At 44.0% G+C, this 22,298-nt stretch overlaps 1 protein-coding gene across 4 annotated transcripts in view; it reads right to left on the bottom strand.

Annotated features, from left to right (window-relative positions):
• The window catches only part of ZNF335 (zinc finger protein 335), a 67,285-nt gene extending 45,250 nt beyond the window's left edge, over positions 1-22,035 (bottom strand). For 3 of the 4 annotated variants that reach the window (XM_069952154.1, XM_069952151.1, XM_069952155.1), the window contains exon 1: positions 21,797-22,035. The gene's annotated coding sequence lies outside the window, so the exon portion shown is untranslated. The remainder of the gene's footprint in view (positions 1-21,796) is intronic. The other variant, XM_069952153.1, reaches the window with a different exon arrangement.
• Between the last annotated feature and the right edge of the window lie 263 nt (positions 22,036-22,298).

Below are 22,298 nucleotides of genomic sequence, written 5' to 3'. Positions count from 1 at the left end.
ATTTAAATGATAAGCGCTTCATGTAATAGCATGCAATGATTAAAGCCCCTATTCCACGGGGCGACTAAGAGGATATATTAGCGCTCGTTTGCTCCTCATTCCTTGCTCGCTGCCGCTATTCTACGCGGGAGCAGGTGAGTGCAGGAGGGGCCGCGGGGAGCTGCGGAGGGGCTGCCCGGGTGATCACTAGATCGTCCAGGCAGCCCATAGAGGATAGTAGCGGTCTGCTGATGCTGCTCCTATTCCACTTAGCGACGGCAGCAGATCGCTGCTATAACAGTCCTTTGTTTTTCAACAAAAAGACAAACGACGCAACGATCAGCCGACATGGCCGATAATCGTTCCGTGGAACAGGGCCTTAAACGACCAACGAAAAGACTTGATTGTTTGATAAAATCTGGACCAAATTGTTCACGAATCGTTCGGTATAATAACACGTTGTTCTGATGTTCCCTGATCTACCAGCCAGGAAAGGACGAGCGCAAGAACAACCATAACGATCATCTTCCCGCGTAATAGGGTGAATGATTTAAGATCGTTTTTCATAGAGGTCGTTTGAGATTGTTTATTGTTAATCGCTGAAAAATCGTCCCATGTAATGCCACCCAAAATCAGGTGGATGTGGTTAAAGTCAACATCAGGATCCGTGAGGATGCCATTATGCTAGTGTGAACATAGGCTTAGCGTGGAGGAATTCTGGACTGAAGCCAATCTGATTAGTATATATATATATATATATATATATATATATATATATATATATATATATATATCCTACAGTGGCAGTAAAAGCATGCTGCTTGCCCCAAGGCCTAAACTGAGATTAGCTAAAAAATAATTACCATAATAGAAGTTAGGGGGACATTTATAAAAGGTACGCCAGAGGCCTCCGGCAGGGAGATGGTGCAGAATCACCCCTTCTCCCTGGCGTACGCCTCCCGTATGCCCGGCTCGTCCGATGGGCAGCCTGGCGGAGCTTGGGGGGGTTTGATAAGGTGGGGAGGAGGTGTGGCCTCCTCCCGCGCCTCATTTATCATGATTCACGCCTGCTCGCAAGCGTAAATCATGACGCAAATCTACACCTGCTAGAAGAAAGTTTAGATTTAGATTTCGCGACCGGCTGGATTCACTAAGAGGCGTACGCCCCTTAGGCGGAGCTTAATGTAAGAACGGCATACTTGTACGCCTGTCTTCGTAAATCCCCCCCTAAGTGAAATGATAAGATAAACTAAAAAAGTAGTATACCTACAATATGGGTGTGCGTGGCTGCAGCTTTCAAAGACAATAGATACCTATTAATTTCGGTGGGTGTTCTGCCCAACCAAAGCAAGAGACCTTTATATCCTGAATCACCTCTGCCCTATTACACAAAGTGATTATCGGACGTATTTGGCCGTAGTAGGAGTAGCGGCAGCAAACCTGCAGACACCTCTGGTGGCAGCTTAGCTCCCTTGAGAACAGAAGGATTGGACATACCAAAAACCAACAGCGCGATCTCACTCAGCATTCGCCACATCAGACAACTCCAGCGTCAATCTCTGTGATCGTTGCTTGTTTACAGGGCCCTCACAAGGCTCGATAAGTCGTGCAGCTGGGTGCACAATTTCTTGATCAGTTGGACCCATTTTATCAGCCATAGGTTGACGGACGAAACAATGCAGCACGCAGTAACTTTTTGTCTGGTCAGATCCAGAGGACAGACACCATGTTAGAAACTCAATGGACCCCATTAAAGGCAATGGTCTCTATTAGGCTCTGTTTCGCAATTGATCCCCTTGCTGTTTTTTTTTTCATTCTTCTGCTCGCAGATTCAAATAACAAACACCGGAGCTTATGAAATGTGAACATATCTTAAAGTGTCACTGTCGTTTCATTTTTATTGCAGAAATCAATAGTCCAGGCGATTTTAAGAAACTTTGTAATAGGGTTTATTAGGCAAATATGCCATTATCTGCATTCAAAAAGACTTTCCTCAGCCCCCCCCCCCCCCCTCACTGCTCATTACCAGGAAATCTCAACTGTTTTACATCAGACGTGCCCTGTGTAACCTATGGAGAGGGGAAAAGGGAGATTAGTCGCCAACAGAGAGCAGAGAACAAAAGATTACACAGCGGATGCTGCATGAAAGCCGGTAATCAGAGGTCAGAGAGGTCATCGCTGACTGTCAGAGGAGATAGCCAGTGATGTAGCTGTAAACTAACTCTTTGTTGTCCTGTTTTGGTGCCTCATCTCCCTCAACCCCTCCCCTCTCCATAGAGAACAATGAAGGGGGGAGAGCTTCAAAGAGCTTCAAACTGCTTTTTCATGATAAAAATGCATTTTTCAGCTAATAAACCCAATTATAAAGTTTCTTAAAATCGCCTGTACTATTGATTTCTGCAAAAAAAAAATTTCAATGACAATGACACTTAAAGTTATAAAAAAATAACACTAAGACTTCTCAAGATTTCATGTTTAAAAACTCAAACCCAAATCCGGAACTAAATCTGTACATGTAAGACGCACCCTTACACATGTTGGGTTTTGCTGGTGCAGTTGATGAAGTTATGGATCACAAGGGGTGAGAAAGTATAAAAGAGATGACAGACGTCTCTATTCTACATCCATCCCAGCTTTAGCTTCCAAACCACATAAAAAAACGCGAACAAAAAAAATGATCAAAATCTGAATGTATAAGAGAACTTTAATGGTGCGTTCACACCTACAGGATCTGCAGCTGATTTTCTGCAGCAGACTTCATTTAAATAACTGAACACGGCATCAAATCTGCTGCAGATCTGCTGCAGATCCTGTAGGTGTGAACGCACCCTAACAGACGAAAAGTGAATGAACCTGTGTGAGAAATGGCACATCTAGAAATACAATGCAATTTCTTAAAGAGGTTGCTGACTGGTTTAGAAAAACCATATTTAAATTCCTTTTTTTTTTTTTTTTTTTTTTAAGGAATTCTGTGTTAAAGGGAATTTGTCGTCTGAAAATCACCAACTGTTTAAATCATGTTTTTATGTTAAAGGGGTATTCCCATCACAAATAATTTTTTAGGTGATAGGGAATTGAAAAGCAATTTTGCAAATACTTTGGATCAGGAAAATTGGTTCCTTCTGAAGATGTGTCCCTTTTTTTCCCTTTAGTGTTGATAGCTTGTTGCCAGGGTTTGTGACCACCACTCTCCACTCTGGTGGTCGGGACATCGGGGAGCAGTGAGTATACTTTATTCTCCTCCACTGTCTGCAACTGAGGTCACACTCATCTCCGGGGCTTGGATTGTCCCTGGAAACATGTGTAACCTCAGTGGGAGACAAAGTGATGCCGAGCTGATTCAGCTCAGCACTGCCGCATCCCATCCTCACTCCCCCGCACCAAACCACCAGGTGAACAGAAATGCAGCAGTGCAGAGTTGAAACACTTTTAAAGATTTAAACATTTTTGGTGATTTTCTTTTCTAATTTTTAATTTTATTGCCTATACTTTAAAATAATCCTAAAATCTTGCATTTTCTATTCTCACTGCTAGGCCTAAAACGTCATGTTTCGTCTGTGATGATAAGGAGGAGACTGATATGTCCAGCGTTACAGCGAAATGTGACACCAGTAGAGAAAACAGTAGATGTTCATAGCTCATTGCCCCCCCCCCCCATGGAATGGTGACAGACACCTTTCCTATTCATGTCTATAGGACAGCTTCTGTCCATTGTTGTCTATGTCCATGGGGCTTGATCACTTAATGCTGTTTTATGGGAACCTGTCACCCTGGCTGCCGGGGTGAAGCCCGCCCGAAACCCCGGTGGAGTCCCTTATACGTGCCCCTTCCTTGAAGTCTTGGTCCTGGACCACGTCCCGCGGCCAAGAAATTCTCGACGGAAGCAGTGCGCGCGCTCACCAGAGATGAGTCCGATGCCCATAGAGAATGACTGCTCCAGTCATTCTCTATGGGCGTCGGACTCATCTCTGGTGAGCGCGCGCATGGCTTCCCACTGGGATTTTTTGGCCGCAGACTTGGTCTGGGACCTGGACTTCGACAGGGGGATAAGTAAAGGGGGCGCCACCGGGGGGGGTCAGGCAGGCTTCACCCCGGCAGCCAGGGTGACAGGTTCCCTTTCTGATTTGTTATTTTTTTTATTTCTTTATCTCTGTAGATTATTATGGGGTGGACATCTTGCCTTAAAAGTTTTTATACTTTTAAGGCAAGATGGCCACCCCATAATATTCTACAGAGATAAAGAAATATAAAGAATTACAAATCAGAAAGTGGTTTCTTTCACATCCCCCCATGACCATAAAACCAAAGTAATACCACAAGTCAGACAATTTAGTTATTTGCACGTAAAAAAGGCTACGTGCATACTTCTAGTGACGATCGCGGTCCCTCGTAGTGTCGCAATGCTTTCCTGTTATTCACGCTTCCCCAGTGATGTAAATGCTTTGTCGTTGTTATGTAATAACTAGAGAAAAGTATTTTTCTCATCTTTCCAGGGATCGTGAGACAACGTTAGCATTTGTTACATTGTATACATTACTCATTTATGATAATACTAGTCCCTAACTGGACAAATTTGGGATGTTGATAATTTTGCAGATTTTAGAGCTGAAATCTCCCACCTCCTGGTTGTATAGAGCTTGCTCTAGTTTTTCTGTTCAGATAAGCTGTTCTTTGTATATACATGAGTAGCAGCACTATTTCTGGCCATTATATTACTTGTTTATGGTATTTTCACCAATTTTCCTCTCTGATGTCTCCATCTCTGATTGTCAGTTGTCCTTGGACATACACAGAAGAGAAGATCCGCTCACCAATATGTCTACAGCACAACCTCAGAAGCAGCAGCAGCATGAAGGGCATTATAGAGCAGCGCTAAGCAGTGAAAGTTGTGAAGTGGGATGACATCTATAAGCTATATCCTTTGTCTTTCTCTAGTCACTCTGACTGTATCTCAGGACTGCAGTGGGTCTCATGTCTGATAACATGTCAAAAGTTACAGCAAATGAGAACAATGTGAGCGGATCTCTCTGGAGACAGATTGAGCCATTTTTGCAGAATGAAGAACATGGAAAGAAGGGGGTGGGGAGGAAAGAGGCCTGATTTGGAGAAAGCCATTATTTGTCACAAAACAAGAAACAAAGGGGGAGATTTATCAAACATGGTGTAAAGTGAAACTGGCTCAGTTGCCCCTAGCAACCAATCAGATTCCACCTTTCATTCCTCACAGACTCTTTGGAAAATGAAAGGTGGAATCTGATTGGTTGCTAGGGGCAACTGAGCCAGTTTCACTTTACACCATGTTTGATAAATCTCCCCCAAAGTTTCTTAAACTTTTAGACAGTTAAACAGAAACAGATCTGCTTTAACCCCTTAAGGACGGGGCCCATTTTCGTTTTTGCATTTTCGGTTTTTCCTCCTTGTGTTTAAAAGGCCATAGCACTTGCATTTTTCCACCTAGAAACCCACATGAGCCCTTATTTTTTGCGTCACTAATTGTACTTTGCAATGACAGGCTGAATTTTTGCATTAAGTACACTGCAAAAGCAGGAAAAAATTCAAAGTGTGGTGAAATAAAAAAAAAAACGCATTTCTTTTATTTGGGGGGGACTGTGTTTTTACGCCATTCGCCCTGGGGTAAAACTGACTTGTTATGCATGTTCCTCAAGTCGTTACGATTAAAACGATATATAACATGTATAACTTTTCTTGTATCTGATGGCCTGTAAAAAATTCAAACCATTGTTAACAAATATACGTTCCTTAAAATCGCTCCATTCCCAGGCTTACAGCGCTTTTATCATTTGGTCTATGGGGCTGTGTCAGGTGTCATTCTTTGCGCCATGATGTGTTCTTTCTATCGGTACCTTGATTGCGCATATACGACTTTTTGATCGCTTTTTATAAAATTTTTTCTGGATTTGATGCGACCAAAAATGCGCAATTTTGCACTTTGGGATTTTTTTGCGTTTACGCCGTTTACCGTGCGAGATGGGGAATGTGATTAATTAATAGTTCGGGCGATTACGCACGCGGCAATACCAAACATGTTTATTTATTTATTTACTTTTATTTAAAACCTGGGAAAAGGGGGGTGATTCAGACTTTTATTAGGGGAGGGGGCTTTTTACTATTAACAACACTTTTTTTTTTTTTTTACACATATACTAGAAGCCCCCCTGGGGTTGGGGTTATATACAGTTTGATCTCTCATTGAGATCTTTGCTGTATAGATATACAGCAAAGATCAATGAGATCGGCACTCGTTAGCTTTCAGCTGCTGCAGCCGAATACAAACGAGTGCCGAGCCGGGGACGGCGCCATCTTGGACGAGTCCCCGGCCAGCATCAGAGAGGGAGATCGCTCCTCTGGGACAACGTCCCGGAGGAGCGATCTCCCCCACTAGACACCAGGGAACGTTTGCCTCCGGTAATCAGAGGCAGCTGTCAACTTTGACAGCTGCCTCCGATTAGCTAATTAGCGGGCACGGCGATCAGACCGTGCCCGCTAATAGTGGCGGTCCCGGGCTACGCGCGGCCCCGCTTTGAAATGCTATTGAGGACATGTGACGTATGGGTTAAAGGGGTAGTGCGGCGCTAAGAAATTATTCACAAAATGACACACATTACAAAGTTATACAACTTTGTAATGTATGTTATGTAAGTGAATGGCCCCCTTCCCAGTGTTCCCCGACCCCCGCCCGTGGACCCGGAAGTGTAGTGCATTATACATACCTGATTCGTGTCGACCCCCGTCCGCCGTCTTCTGACAGTGATGTAATCTTCGGGAGGCCGGCCAACCCGCTCCTGCCGTCTCTCATGCCGGCCCCCCTCTGCCGTGTCATAACTATGTTCAGTTGCGATTGGCTGCGCACAGTTATGCTCAGCCAATCGCGGCTGAGCACAGTTATGACGCGGCCGGCCTCCCGAAGATTACATCACTGTCAGAAGACGGCGGACGGGGGTCGACACGAATCAGGTAATGTATAATGCACTACATTTCCGGGTCCACGGGCGGGGGTCGGGGAACACTGGGAAGGGGGCCATTCACTTACATAACATACATTACAAAGTTGTATAACTTTGTAATGTGTGTTATTTTGTAAATAATGTCTTAGCACCGCACTACCCCTTTAAGCCCTGCAGAAGTGGAGGATTCTTTCCAGTTGGACCTCTGTCCGTCCAGGGCAGTAGAAGATAACCAAATAGAAAACCTCTCCTGTTTTGGACAGTTCCTGTCACCAACAGAAGTGGCAGCAGAGAGCACTGTGTCAGACTGTAAAGAATACATTACTTCCTGCAGGACATACAGCAGATGATAAGTATTGGAAAGCTTGATACTTTTCAATAGAAGTAAATTACAAATCTATATAGCTTTCTGATCCCAGTTGATTTAAAAACTATTTTTTTTCTCCAGAGTACCCCTTTATGTCAGTCATGGGTCTACTTAAAGGGGTAGTCCACCCAAAAAAATTTTCTTTCAAATCAACTGGTGCCATAAAGTGCCAGAGATTTGTAATTCACTTCTATTAAAAAATCTCAAGTCTTCCAGTACTTATCAGCTGCTGTGTGTCCAGCAGGAAGTGGTGTTTTCTTTCCTGTCTGACACAGTGCTCTCTGTTGCCTCCTCTGTCCATGTCAGGAACTGTCCAAAACAGGAGCAAATCCTCATAGAAAACCTCTCCTGCTGTCCAGACTGGAAATAATACAACTTCCTGTTGGGCATACAGCAGCTGATAAGTACTGGAAGGCTTGAGATTTTTTAATAGAAGTAAATTACAAATCTCTGGCACTTCATGGCAGCAGTTGATTTGAAAGAAATTTTTTTTTGGTGCACTACCCCTTTAAAGCCTCCCGGCCAGATCAGTAAAATTACAGTATACTGCAATACGAATATATTGTTTATTATACATGTTTAATTTCTCTGTATATGTTAAAAAGAAGAAAGCTTTCGAAAATATAAAAAAAATTAAAACTATCAAAATATAACTTTCGTCGTAGTATTGTGGTATCTGAGGCCTCTCAATCACACATCCGTAGTTCTGTCTCCAACTGCAGACAGCACTACAGACCCATGAGGTCCCGTTCACAAGTCCGTGCGCGTTACCAGGCTGTGATCTGTAGCTGCCCGCAACGCACAGACATGTTCATTGAAGAATAGTGATAACCATTAGAGAAGAGCAAATTTACATTACAAACCAAGCGTATAGCTTTGTTTGCTCGGCACTCAGCTTATATGCTGTCTTTGACCTCAGTGCTGCTCCACCCCAGGTTCCTGGAAAAGCTGGATGCAGTCCTGGGAAACGTTTCCAGGACTGGATCCAGTTTTCCCAGGCAGCCCGGGTGGAGTGGCAGGTGTCAGCATGGAGATGAAAGGTAGTCGGAATATAAGGTGAGTGCCGAGCAAACACAGCTATTTGTTTTGTTTGTAATGTAAATTTGCTCATCTCTAATCACTATTCTTCAATGAACAGGTCCATGCATTGCGGACAGTTGAGGAAGGCTTGATGCCGAAACGTCCCGTCATATGTATTTTGATGACTTTTCTTCAATAAAATAACTTTGAAGCATGATTTGGTGAGTGCCGAGAATGGACTTTTGACATGCATTGCGGACGACTGCGGCTCGCACTACATACTTGTAAATGAGGCCTAAATGGCCTCAAAAGCCCTGCAAGTACCTACTGTCTACTCACTGTCCCCAAGGGCTCAGGTGACCCCAAATCTAAGGGTTTGGGTATGAAATGATGGAAAAGCTGACAAAGTATGGGGCTTCATTGAAAATTTCCAGTAGCACTTACATAAAATATAACAAAACCATGAAAACAATAAGGAAGACGACTTTTATCAGGCACATTATGCATAGAAAATGAGTAGAAAATTGTTTCCGCAAACCTCATAAGTAGAGTATTGTATACTACCGCTTCCCGCTAAAAATCAATTAATTCTGCCATGGTTATCCCAGGAGCTTGGGAACAATGAAGAAACCCACATTCTCAAACCATTGTAATAATAGCTATTATTGAGCTTTTTAATCATTTCTTTGCCTATACCGCAGCGTGCTTACGCCTGTCAGCGATCCCTGTCATCTATTTCCCAACAAAATAAACATCAGACCTCCAGCTAGTTAATATAGGTAGAAGGAAGATGTGGTAGCCGCAAAGCTGGTTGTTAGGATGTCACATCCTCCTGTGAAGCCACCGAGCTATAGAAATGAGTAGACATCTGCTGCATGCAGTCCTGGTGATCGCGGCTGCCAGCATCGGAATAAATGGTAATTATAAGCTAGATTTAACACCAAGCCTTGTGCCAAGCCGTGTATTGCCAAGGCTCCCTAGTGGCATGATGAGAGGGAAAGGCTGGCACCTTGTTACATAAAGGATGGTGTCATAAAGATTACTTTGGAGATTCTCACAGTTAAGACGGTCAATGGACAATAAGTAGATAAAGCAAAAAAAAAAAGTCCCAGTAAAAGCATAGTGAGCGTGGACTTACGGGATAGAAAAATATATAAATATATGGTTCACAGGGCATGGTAAAATAGCAAATATTATATATACCTATCCTCAACGCCCTGCTGGTTCATCCAAGCACCCGTTCTTCTTTCGGTCCTCTGCTATCCATTACTTCAACTTGCTCTGAGTAGGTCCTTCCCGCTCAGCCAATCACTGGCCGCAATAGTGTCTCGTCTCAGCCTGTGATTGGCTGAGGGGGAAGGTCCTGCTCTGGGCCCAAGTGGCGGGGTACAAGAAAGAGGAACGGCGCTATGGCAGGACCAGGTAAGTTCATTTTTTAATATACAGAGCTCAGGAATATACAGGAATGAATGGAGCAGCGGGTCACCTGCCATACACGCCGGCACTATCCAATACAAAGGAGCCGCAGGCCAATAAAGAGATTGTGGGGGGTACGGAGGTCTGACCCACAGCAATGTCTTACTTCTCCCCTTTCCTATGGAGAGGGGACAGGTCTTCTAGCACTTTAACCAGTTAGCCACAAATTGTTAGGTTTCTGGGATCGGTCACCAAATGGCACCACTATGACATGATCACTGGATGTCCAGGGCATACCACTAAATGCTGTTAAAAAACACTCAGGCAAGATGGACTAAAAAAAAAAAAAATGAAAATAGGGACTGATTAGAAAAAAAAGGTTTGATTATCTGGTTATAATCACTAATAACACGGAGGTGACTCATTCCCCTTAATGTGACTAATGATACAAGGGTATAGAAAAGAAGAAGAAAAGGCAGTGAGAAAGGAGCCTATACTACAAGGAAACCATTATGTTTGTGATCACAGATACAATCCCGACCATTTTCCTCCCTACAAATAAGACGTACAGTAAATTGGCGCCATTCAGACATAATAAGATGAGGCTCAAAAGCCCAAGTCACAAGCATAAAAAAAAACAATGGACGTGCTGCTAAAACCATTCATGATATATCTGAAAGGTAGATACATATATAATCTGATACAGATGGAAGATCTAGGAACCATGCCAGGAAGGCCACACTTCTAACCAAAGCCTTTTATACGACTGCACAACTCCGACACTCATGCAAGTGAACAGGGGTGTGCTGCAAATCACAAGTGGCCTTAACCGCAACCCCACAGTCACAAAATATCCATCCAAGATTAATTTTTTGTGATTGCGGGGTGGGAACGTGACTGTGGGTCGTAACGTGGCCCATCTGTTTGCATGAATGGCAGCATCACATGATCACAGTGGTTTTTGGGGGTGTAACCACCATATTGCCCTATACAGTGGTACCTTGGTTTAAGATTAACTTGGTTTAAGAGCGTTTTGGTTTAAGAGCTCACAGTTTTTCAAAATTGTGACTTGGTTTAAGAGCATTGCTTTGGTGTAAGAGCTCCCTGTACTGGGTGGGAGGGGGAGTGGAGGGGGGGCATGGTCTGTATAGCGGGGTCTACAGCACTGTACTCCGACCCAAGTCTCCCTCACCTTCCAAATGATACCAGATCCACTTCAGGCTGGGGCTTACATCAGGGGACAGGACTGTGGAGGTAATCTCTCCATAGCTGTAACCCCTCTCTCCCCGGACAGAGAGTGCTGCATGTATGTGCCCACATCTGCCCTGCTCATTCCTTCATGCTCCCTGCAGTCTCTGTCCGCCCTGGTGTTTCCCATCCTCTCCATTACTGTACAGTAACTTATAATATCACATATTCTGCTGTTTCTGAATGTTTGTTTCATTTGTTTTACATGTTATTCAGAATAATAAATCATTATTTTTGGGGTGTGGAACCAATTGTCTGCATTTCTATGATTCCTTATGGGAAAATTTGCTTTAGTTTAAAAGTGGATTTGGATTACAAGCGCGGTCCCGGGACGAATTATACTCTTAATCCAAGGCACCACTGTATAGTAATTATTATATAGCCCTGGTCGTATAGGTAAAGGGGGCTTTAAAATGCATTAAAATGGCTAACCTCTTTCCCTGAAAATAAGACCTGGTAGAGGTTTGGCTGGATTGCTGAATATAAGGCCTCCTCCAAAAGTAAGACCTAGCAAAGTTTTTGTTTGGAAGCATGCCCGCCGAACAGAACACCAGGGCATGCAGCTGTGATTCTTTTTAGCCCGCTGCCATTGTCCCCTACCTTCACCGTCCCTTGCAGAGCAGCTGTCACTTGTCGCCAACCCCGATGTTTCGTCACTTGTAAATGTGCAGGCAAGGCATCAAGAGACCCGTCACCTGCCCCCATCCCTGTTGTCCTCTACCACCTGATGTAGAGCTGCACACAGTCTACAGTTATCCTGTCGCTATACCATACGCTGTCCCTGCTGTGCTGTATGAATGTGCCGTGGTGAGCTCCCCCTGGTGGCCAGAAGCCACAATACCGCACGCTCTGTCCCTGCTGTGCATGTGAATTCTTTTTCATGGAATTATAAGACATCCTCTAAAAAATAACACCTAGCGCATCTTTGAGAGCAAAAATTAATATAAGACACAGTCTTATTTTGGGGGAAATATATATATAACACTGGTGCTAGATAGGTTTCCTTATCACAAAGTGGAATGAGCCAGGTCTAGGCGCAGACTATGATACGTTGCCAACCCAAGCATAGCGATTCCTGTATCCCAGCACGTCGGAGAACAAGGACAGGTGTAAATATAGTATATACACATTATTCAGGTGCTGCCAGGGAATACATCAACCTTGAGCAGACAGTAAGAGCGCATCAAGGATGAACCTACTGACTGTCTGAATGGGAGCTGAAACATTATGTACTTATTACCAGGGTCCTTCAAAGAAACATTACTAGCTGCTTTATTTGATTTAAATGCTATTAAATATATTACATTGTGCTAGGCAAATTTCTGATGTACAGTACCAGTCATAAGCCTGCATATGCCTTTTCAGTGATAATAGAGCGGGAAGCACATGGCTGTGTCCCTGGTGTACTGCATCTTATAAGCCCTGTGCTGATGCGGCCCTGTTTTGTAGTCATGGGCACCTTCATGCAATCTTGCATCAAAACCTGACATTTTGTAAAGAATGCAGAGAAATTCAAGTTTGTGGCTAAAAACCAAGCAATTTTTTCTCTTGGTGTCACATTGTCAAGAGTTTCGACTGGGTGAATAGACGTGTAACTTCTCATCTTGTATGTCCACTATCTAGGAAAACAGGATGCCAAGGAATACCACAGCTTGCTACCATATGATCCAATCATTTCATTGTACCTAACATGATCTAAAAGTAACAGCGTTCGGCACATGTGACCTCTCCTGACATGAACAGAGGTGGCGGCAGAGAGCACTGTGTCAGACTGGAAAGAATACACTACTTTCTGCAGGACATACAGCAGCTGATAAGTACTGAAAGACTTGAGTTTTTTTTTTTTTTAAATATTAGTTTACATATCTGTATAACTTTCTGAAACCAGTTGATTTAAAAAATATAATTCCGCAGAGTGCTCGTATAACTATTAAATAAAACCAGCTGTATGTTGTACTCACTAACCTATGTGCATACAGTTCCTCCACTGGAGTTCTGCTGAATTGGTGACTGCTCAATAGCACTAATTTCCCTGATATTTGTCTGCACCGTGTCTTATGTTTTCACTGAATAGGCAGTAAATAGTATAAAAAACAAACAATCCAAAAAATAATGCAGGAAGTGTGGTGACACAGCAAGGAAGTCTAGCTGCTAACTGCATGAAAAGACTGTGATGAAAGAGAGTTAGGAATCAGTCTGTGAGTCTGCAACCTCCAGAGCTGGAACTCCAACCCCAGCTCTAAATATACCTCACAGCGAATGATGAAAGGGCTCTTAAACATGCACAGCCTTGAAACGACTTCCCAAAAAAAACGAGAGAAACGCTTTCAACACCCACCTTGTGACGATATCCAAGTGAGGCAATATTAGGTAACTATACCATAAAATTATATTTGATAATGGAGATAGAGCTAGCGTTAAAAAAAAAAAAAAAAACAGAAAGAAAGAAAAAGGTTAACTACTGAATGGGATTAAGGCCCTATTCACACATCCGCCTCGACAGCTGAATAGCTGAGCTGCCTTGAGACGTCACGTCTCAAGCCCCAGCTCAGACCAGGAAGGGGCCGTGGGACAGAAGAAAGGGGCAACGCGATCCGGTGACCCGGCGATAGAACCGGGGAGGTAAGTGAGCGGCGGCTTCTATTTCCACCCCTTCCCCGGCCATACCCTACAAATAACCCCAGCCCGGAGTACCTCTTTAACCAGACTTTTTTTATTTTTGCAGATCACCTGGAAATTTAGTTAGGTTCACATGTGCGCCAGAGGCCCCACTTGGGGTCTCTGACACCGAATCTGCCCAGACGACAAAAATAAAAACAAAACTCTAAAATGAAGCCTCGGACAACGATGTAAACCTTTTTTTCAAATCAACTGGCGTCAGAAAGTTATACAGATTTGTAATTTACTTTTATTTAAAAATCTCCAGTCTTCCAGTACTTATCAGTTGCTGTATGTCCTGCAGGAAGTGGTGTATTCTCTCGTCTGACACACTGCTCTCTGCTGCCACCTCTGTCCATGTCAGGAACTAAGCAGAGTAGTAGCAAATCTCTTCATCTTCAGAGATCACTGTGTTAGGGTGGATTCACACTACGGAATTCTCGCGGACAATGTCCGCGGAATTCAGTCAGCTGTCCGCCCGCACGGGCACAAGCTTTTCCGCCGGCTCCATAGACACCATTCTATGGGCCGGCGTATTCCGCGATCCGCAGAAAGAAGTGACATGACACTTCTTCCAGCGTACAGTGGAATACGCCGGCCCATAGAATGGTGTCTATGGGGCCGGCGGAAAGGCGCCCAGATGTGCGGGCGGACAGCTGACAGAATTCCGCGGACATTTTCTGCGAGAATTGCTCAGTCTGAACCCACCCTTAGGCTTCATTCCCACTGAGGAAAACTAGCGTAATTCTGCGGCGGACAGCTGACGGAATTCTGCGGACATTGTCCGCGAGAATTCCGTAGTGTGAACCCGCCCTTTAGAGTGCGTGCACACTACAGAATGTTGACGGACATTCTGCAGACTGAGGCGGGAGCTCGCGTCTCCGCCCGTGTCACAGACTTCATTCTATGTACGGGCTGATTACGACGTCTGTCAAAAGAATATACATGCGTGCTGCGGTAAAGTATGAGGAGATCTGTCTGTTGCGCTAATTTTCATAAAACTTTAGTAACATCGTGCGGGGATTAAACTTGCCTTGTACGTCTTTGCTGGAACATTGCATATGTTATTTTTATATTAATGGGGTTTTTTGCTTTATCATGTTATTATTTGGGGGGGGGGGATTGCAAACTTTTGTGAAGAAAATTGCCATGTAAGCTCAAGATCTCTTGTGGGAAAGAGACGGCAAATTTCGGTGGACATTGAAGCAGATGATTCGAATGACATTACTACTATTATTTACATTTAAATGAGTTGAGCTTTTTACATTTGATGCAGTTTTATATAAAGTGAAGCCTCCATTGTGTGAGGTAATCCAAAGCAATTCTCCCAACCAAGAGAGGTAATAAATGCAGAAGCTACAGGCGGGAGACGTCCACTAATCATCACCGTGTCATGAGGTGCACAGCAAAGAGGAAAATGGATATATGAGCCGTTCTATATACCGCCACGGCTGCAGGATGACAACCACATGTCATTACAACACCCACACCGCAACATATTTCGTGACTGTATTACAAATAGTAGGTTTCAACAAAAGACGACCACTGCCGACTGTAACTACACTTTAAATGAGTTGTCCAGGAAAGAGAAGTTTTTTTTTTCTGCAGGTCTGGGAGTGGTATAAAAATAATAATCAAGATGTACTCACCTCCTCCGGTCCCCCCTATCACACTCCCACTCTCACTGGTTTCTACATCATTACAGAGATTTGTAATTTACTTCTATTAAAAAAACACTTAAGTCTTCCTGTAATTATCAGCTGCTGTATGTCCTCCAGTATGTGGTATTCACTCCAGTCTGGAATAGGTTTTCTATGGGGATTTGCTCCTGCTCTGGAAGTTCCTAACATGGACAGAGGTGGCAGCAGAGAGCACTGTGTCAGACTAGAGAGAATACACCACTTCCTGCAGGACATACAGTAGCTGATATGTTTTGGAAGACTTGAGATTTTTTAATAGAAGTAAATTGCAAATCTCTGGCACTCGTTGATTTGAAAGAAATTTTTTTTATGAACAACCTCTTTAAGCCTGGCCCTCCCGAGCGAAATATGCTCTTCCTGCTCTAAGGCTTCGTTCCCACTGAGGAAAACTAGCGGAATTCCGCTGAGGAATTGCCTGCCACGGAATGCCGTTAGCCTCCCTCTCATAATGGGGGTCTATGGGAGGCACGCGCTCCTGCTCTGTCCGCGCTGAAGAATGAATATGTTCATTCTTCAGCGCGGACAGAGCAGGAGTGCGCACCTCCCATAGACTCCCTTATGAGAGGGAGGCTAACGGCATTCCGTGGCAGGCAATTCCGCCGCAGAATTACGCTAGTTTTCCTCAGTGGGAATGAAGCCTAAGGGTGGGTTCAGACTGAGCAATTCTCGCAGAAAATGTCTGCGGAATTCTGTCAGCTGTCCGCCCGCACATCTGGGCGCCTTTCCGCCGGCCCCATAGACACCATTCTATGGGCCGGCATATTCCACTATACGCTGAAAGAAGTGTCATGTCACTTCTTTCACCGGATCGCGGAATACGCCGGCCCATAGAATGGTGTCTATGGAGCCGGCGGAAAAGCGCGTGCCCGTGCGGGCGGGCAGCTGACTGAATTCCGCAGACATTTTCCGCGAGAATTCCTCAGTCTGAACCCACCCTTATAGAGGACACAACTATAAACTTGAGAACAGGATAAATAAAAACATTTTAACATTCTAATTTCTTTTCAACATCTTTTTGTTTTCTATGTCTTACTTTAAATTTGTAAATGCAATCAAACATTAAAGGGATTGTCTCAAACCGTATGCCCTACTACAGCACATGAACAAGAAAAGGGGGAAAAGGGAGATCTGCAGCTCTCCATGTATTACAAGGCCAGACAATCTGAATGGCTGCCATATGATACTAGAGCTCCCCTGCCGGGCTAAACAAGACCATTGTTTCTAAAGAGACAACCTCTAAATAACCATCCTGATCATGAGGGGCACACTGAGGATGTATCACTTACTGATGGGATCCCGGGGGGAGATCACTTCCTCTATTGATGGACAGAAAACTGAACTTTAGAGATCAGTGCCAGGCAGCAGCTGCAAAGGCTAATCAAATAATGGGATGCATCAAAAGAGGCCGAGATGCTTAAGGTGAGAACATAGTTTTGCCCCTTAAAAAAACACTGGTCAGACCACACATGGAATACTGTGTATATAAGTATATGAGAAAGACATGGCTAAACTGGAGCGTGTGTAGAGGAGGTCATTAAAGGGGTTATCCAGCGCTACAAAAACATGGCCACTTTTCCCCCTCTCTTGTCTCCAGTTCAGGTGTGGTTTGCAACTAAGCTCCATTTACTTTAATGGAACTGAGTTTGAAACTGCAACCAATCTGGAGACAAGAGAGGAGGAAAAGTGGCCATGTTTTTGTAGCGCTGGATAACCCCTTTAACCCTTAGGCGACACTGGACGTACCTGAACGTCCAGGGCCGCCTACATGTGTTCAGCCGTGCCCGCTAATAAAGTAATCGGATGCAGCTGTCAAAGTTGACAGCTGCATCTGATTACATGATGCAGCCGTTCCCTGGTGTCTAGTGGGGTGGATAGTCTCCTCCGGGACGTTGTCCACACATCCTGCTGCCGCCGGGCTCAGCGCCGTAACGGCAGCCGGAAGCAATCAATGTGCCTATTTCATCGATCTATGCTGCATATATCGCAATGAGAGATCAGTGTACTTATACTAGAAGTCCCCCAGGGGGAAATAACCCTAACCCCAGGGGGGAATAACCCTAACCCCAGCGGGGCTTCTAGTATAAGTGTAAAAAAAAAAAAAAGTGTTATTAATAAAAAGCCTCCTCTCCTAATAAAAGTTTGAATCAACCCCCTTTTCCAATGTTATAAATAAAAATAAATAAACATGTTTGCTATCGCCGCGTGCATAATCGCCTGAACTATTAATCACATTCCTGATCTCGCACGGTAAATGGCATCAGCGCAAAAATCCCAAAGTGTGCGTTTTTGGTCACATCAAATCAAGAAAAATTGTAATAAAAAGCGATCAAAAAGTCGTATATGCGCAATCAAGGTACCGATAGAAAGAACGCATCATGGCGCAAAAAATGACACCTGACACAGCCCCATAGAACTTTTTACAGGCCATCAGATACAATGAAAGTTATACAGGTAACTACGGCGTAAAAACGACAAATAAAAGAAATGCGTTTTGTTTTTTTTTTCAATTTCACCACATTGAATTTTTTTTCTGGTTTCGCAGTGTACTTTATGAAAAAAATTCAGCCTATCATTGCAAAGTACAATTAGTGGCGCAAGTGGTTTTTAGGTGAAAAAATGCAAGTGCTATGGCCTTTTAAGCACAAGGAGGAAAAAACGAAAACGCAAAAATTGAAATCGGCCCGGTCCTCTAAGGGTTAAGGGAATGGGTGGGTTACAGTACCAGGACAGGTTATCAAGCTTGGGGCTGTTTAGTTTAGAAAAAAAAAACATCTTAGGGGCGATCTAATCACAATGTACAAATATATGAATGGACAGTACAGAGATCTTTGAAGTGATCTTTTTATACTCAGACCTGTAACCATGACAAGGGGGCGTCCTCTACGTCTAGAGGAAAGAAGGTTTTGCTCGTCCCATAGGCTCTATTCTATGCTTGGGCAGATTCCATTCTTTGGGCGGACGAGGAATCTGCCTAGTGCCACTATACTATCGCTAGTGACTGTGGACTTTAATAGGTTATTTGACAGGTAGCAGTCCTGACAGGGTTCTAATCATTTGCCATGGACAGTTACAGTGGCCACCATGTAAAATCCACCACATTACTCTACATTGCAAAAACCTTTTTTTTTTTTTTTTTTTTTCTATTATGCACTATTTGCCCTTCTCCCTCAGTTCCACTGCCCTCTGCACTGACTGCAGCATACATAGAAATAAGTGGTGACTATATGAGGCGTCTGCACTTACAGCCTGTGCTGTGTATTACAGTACACGACCTGTACGATCCGCACCGGGACATTTGTCATGATTCCACCATTGTCACATTGAGCACATGCTTCATCGAGAAGCTAAAGCGGAAATAACTTTTGACAAGTCTACATTTCTGTGGAACACAATATAAGAGAAAGAGATAGAAGCTGACAGGTTCTCTTTAAATGTTTAGTTCAATTCATTACAAAAAATAAAAATTCATTTTACCGGAACATTCAGAGCATTACCTTCATTACCAATCACATTGATGTAACCTGTGGCCGCCATCTGCAATATACAGTATCAGGCTCAGCATGAACACTGTGTGGCCTGCTTGACTTCTTCTCTAGAGCGCTCCTATGCAACACATACATACATATATATATATATATATATATATATATATATATATATATATATATATATATATATACACACACACACACACACATATACTTATGACGGGTCACACTACTGAAAACACTGCAGCCAGATGTTACCTGAAGGCCAAAAGGAAAATAAAATACTACAGTATATTTTTGCACTTATCCAGATTGTGGCATTTCGACCTTTATGTTTTTTTGTCCAAGCTTAAAGGGGTATTCCAACGAGAATTTATTTATTTCTAATCAACTGGTTTCAGAAAGTTATATAGATTTGTAGTTTACTTCTATTTAAAAATCTCCAGTCTTCCAGTACTTATAAGCTGCTGTATGTGGTGTATTCTTTCCAGTCTGACACAGTGCTCTCTGCTGCCACCTCTGTCCATGGCAGGAACTGTCCAGAGCAGCAGAGGTTTTCTATGGGGATTTGCTGCTACTCTGGACAATTCGTATGAGTGACAGGGGTGGCAGCAGAGATCACTGTGTCAGACTGAAAAGAATACACCACTTCCTGCAGGACATACAGCAATTGATAAGTACTGGAAGACTGGAGATAGGAAGACAGGAGTACCCGGAGCACAACGCATGTATCAACGTGTGTTGCATTTTTTTTTTTTCATTTTTCAATAGAAATCCTTGAATCACATTACTTGCAATAAGAGAAATGCAACTTGAAGGTGGCCTAAAGGGGTTATCCAGCACTACAAAAACATGGCCACTTTTCCCCCTATTGTTGTCTCCAGTTCAGGTGCAGTTTGCAATTAAGCTCCATTTACTTCAATGGAACTGAGTTTCAAAAGCGACCCAAACTGGAGACAACAGTAGGGGAAAGTGGCCATGTTTTAGTAGCGCTGGATAACCCCTTTAAGAGATGCTCCCCAGAGAGGGGAGGAGCAGTAAACTAGAGACACAGAGAACTATGAATGCTCTAGGGCAGGCATGGAGAACCTTTGGCCCTCCAGCTGTTGCAGAACTACAATTCCCATCATGCTGCGGCATGATGGTAATTGTAGTTTTGCAACAGCCTGAGGGCAGAAGGTTTCCCATCCGTACTCTAGTAACTGTTATATACCCCGATGCTGAATTCACACTTTACTCAGAACTGCTCTAATGATGTCCTCCATGCTGCTGCTTACGGCAAGGAAATGTGCTACCCCACATGTACACACGCACCAGCTGATCTTTAAAAGTTTGTTGAATAGTTAATGACCATTTAAAGGTGTTATCTTGGCAAAATTAACTGTCTGGGTGCCAACACCCATTTTATTCAACTATTTGAGGCCCGCACTACACGGTGAACATTGTCTCCGATAAAGAGTAGACAAACTGCTTCAGGCCCCATTCACTTTGCAGTGCAGGTGCCCAACAGCTGATCAGGAACGAATAGAGACACGGGTCGTGTGCCAACCCGGGGCTCTATTCATAACATAGCCGGTGGGATCAGATACAGAGATCGCCAGGGGGTTCAGTTGTCGAACCCTCAGCGATCTTCATTTCCCGGAATACCCCTTTAAGCAACAGCTGGAGGGCTGAAGATTCCTCATCCCTGTTCTAGGATCTTCAGAAGCAGCTGCTATATATATATATGTGGGAAATGTGCTACAGCAGGGGTAGGAACCTTGGCTCTCCAGCTGTTGCGAAACTACAACTCCCATCATGCCTGGACAGCCAAAGCTTTAGTTGTAGTTTTGCAGCAGCTGGAGAGCCAAGGTTCCCTATCCCTGTGCAACAGGAAGCCATATGAAACCTGTATCCTGCATGTACCACCGGATCTCATCTTGTATCCAAGCTAGAGGAACCTAATGCTGCATTTACAATTATCGTTCAAATTTTCACAATAACAATCGCATCTGAGCGATAATAAATCCGTGTAAACACAACAATCAATCAAGCTACGAGCGAGAAATCGTTCATTTTGATCTTTCAACATGTTCTCAAATCGTTTGCTAAAAATTCAGATCTCTTCGTGTAAACAGCCTTTCAAAGATTCACCCTATGTGTAAGATGGGCTTAAGCGATCTTAAAAACGATCGCATTAACGATTTTTCTAACGATTTATTCATCTAAAAGCCCTATTCCACGGGACGATTATCGTTAAGTCGTTTGAATCTAAGCGATAATCGTTCGGTTGAATAGCAGTCAACAATTAACTTCCGAACGAGAAATCGTTGATCATTTTAGAAGACCTGGACCTATTTTTATCGTCGCTCGTTCACACTAAGACGTCGTTCGCAATAGTGACGACAAGACGACCGCGAGAACGAGCATAAGTAACGATTATCGTTCCATTTAACAATAGCGATCGTTTATCGTTAACGATTACGCGAACGATAATCGTCCCGTAGAATAGGGCCCTAAACGCTGATCATTATAAAAACCAAATCGTTAAACGATGGATTGGGCGAATTATCGGTTCGTGTAAACGCAGCATAAGAGTCCTATGTATACAGTATATATCCCATCCCCCTCCTCACATCCCGTCACAGGACTCGGACTAGTTCTCTGCCATTAGTCATAGTATATCCCACCATGGCGGCCCCCAGCCCGGTCAGGTCCCCCTCAGCACGACACCACGTGAATGAGGAGGAGGACACGGCACCTGTAGGCGCCACAGACCGCACGAGGCTCACGCCAGGCCCCCTACTCATATAGTGAGGTGGTGTAAGCCCGCGCACAGCGCCTCACTCCCCCCGGGGTCCTCTCCTCCGGGCTGCCCAGTCACTGCCTGCCGCCAGCCGCCATCTTGTAACAACCACCCGAACAAAAACTAACACAGGACTCATACAGAACCACATAAGCAAAAAGCCGCCATACCCTCCCTCCGGGCTCTCCTCGCCGATATTTACCGCCAATATCCCAACCGGAGGCTTCTCGCTTTACTCAGCACTGGCCGCAATGTTCGCTCCGGCACCTACGAGGACACCAACGTATCCCTCCGCCCGGGACTACGTGATGAGGAAAGCGCTGTTTCTCCTCTATGTTCTGATTCCATTTAGATTCTGTAGAACAATTCTCTTTATCCGAATTCGACTTACAAATGCTACTTCAACAGCATCTACTTGGGACTATATTTTGTCAAACTGCGGAGTAACACTACAGGGCCTCCGAGAGAGGGTTTTTCTCTGATGACGTCATGGATAGGGCAGATCTGCGGCGGCCATGATTGATTTGGGCAGGAATGGTTACATGGAAGGTTATACAGTCCAGTAGGGGTAACCTAATGGACAGAGAAGGCAGAGGAGGGTGGGAGCCATACACAGGCTGCATTTAGGGAAGAAGAGCTTGCATTAGATTTACAATACATTTATCTGTTTGT

The sequence above is a fragment of the Dendropsophus ebraccatus genome, chromosome 14, assembly GCF_027789765.1.
Source record: "Dendropsophus ebraccatus isolate aDenEbr1 chromosome 14, aDenEbr1.pat, whole genome shotgun sequence".
NCBI classification, from domain to species: domain Eukaryota; kingdom Metazoa; phylum Chordata; class Amphibia; order Anura; family Hylidae; genus Dendropsophus; species Dendropsophus ebraccatus.
The sequence above is the reverse complement of the archived record's forward strand: the minus strand, read 5'-3'. Positions and strand labels throughout refer to the sequence as shown.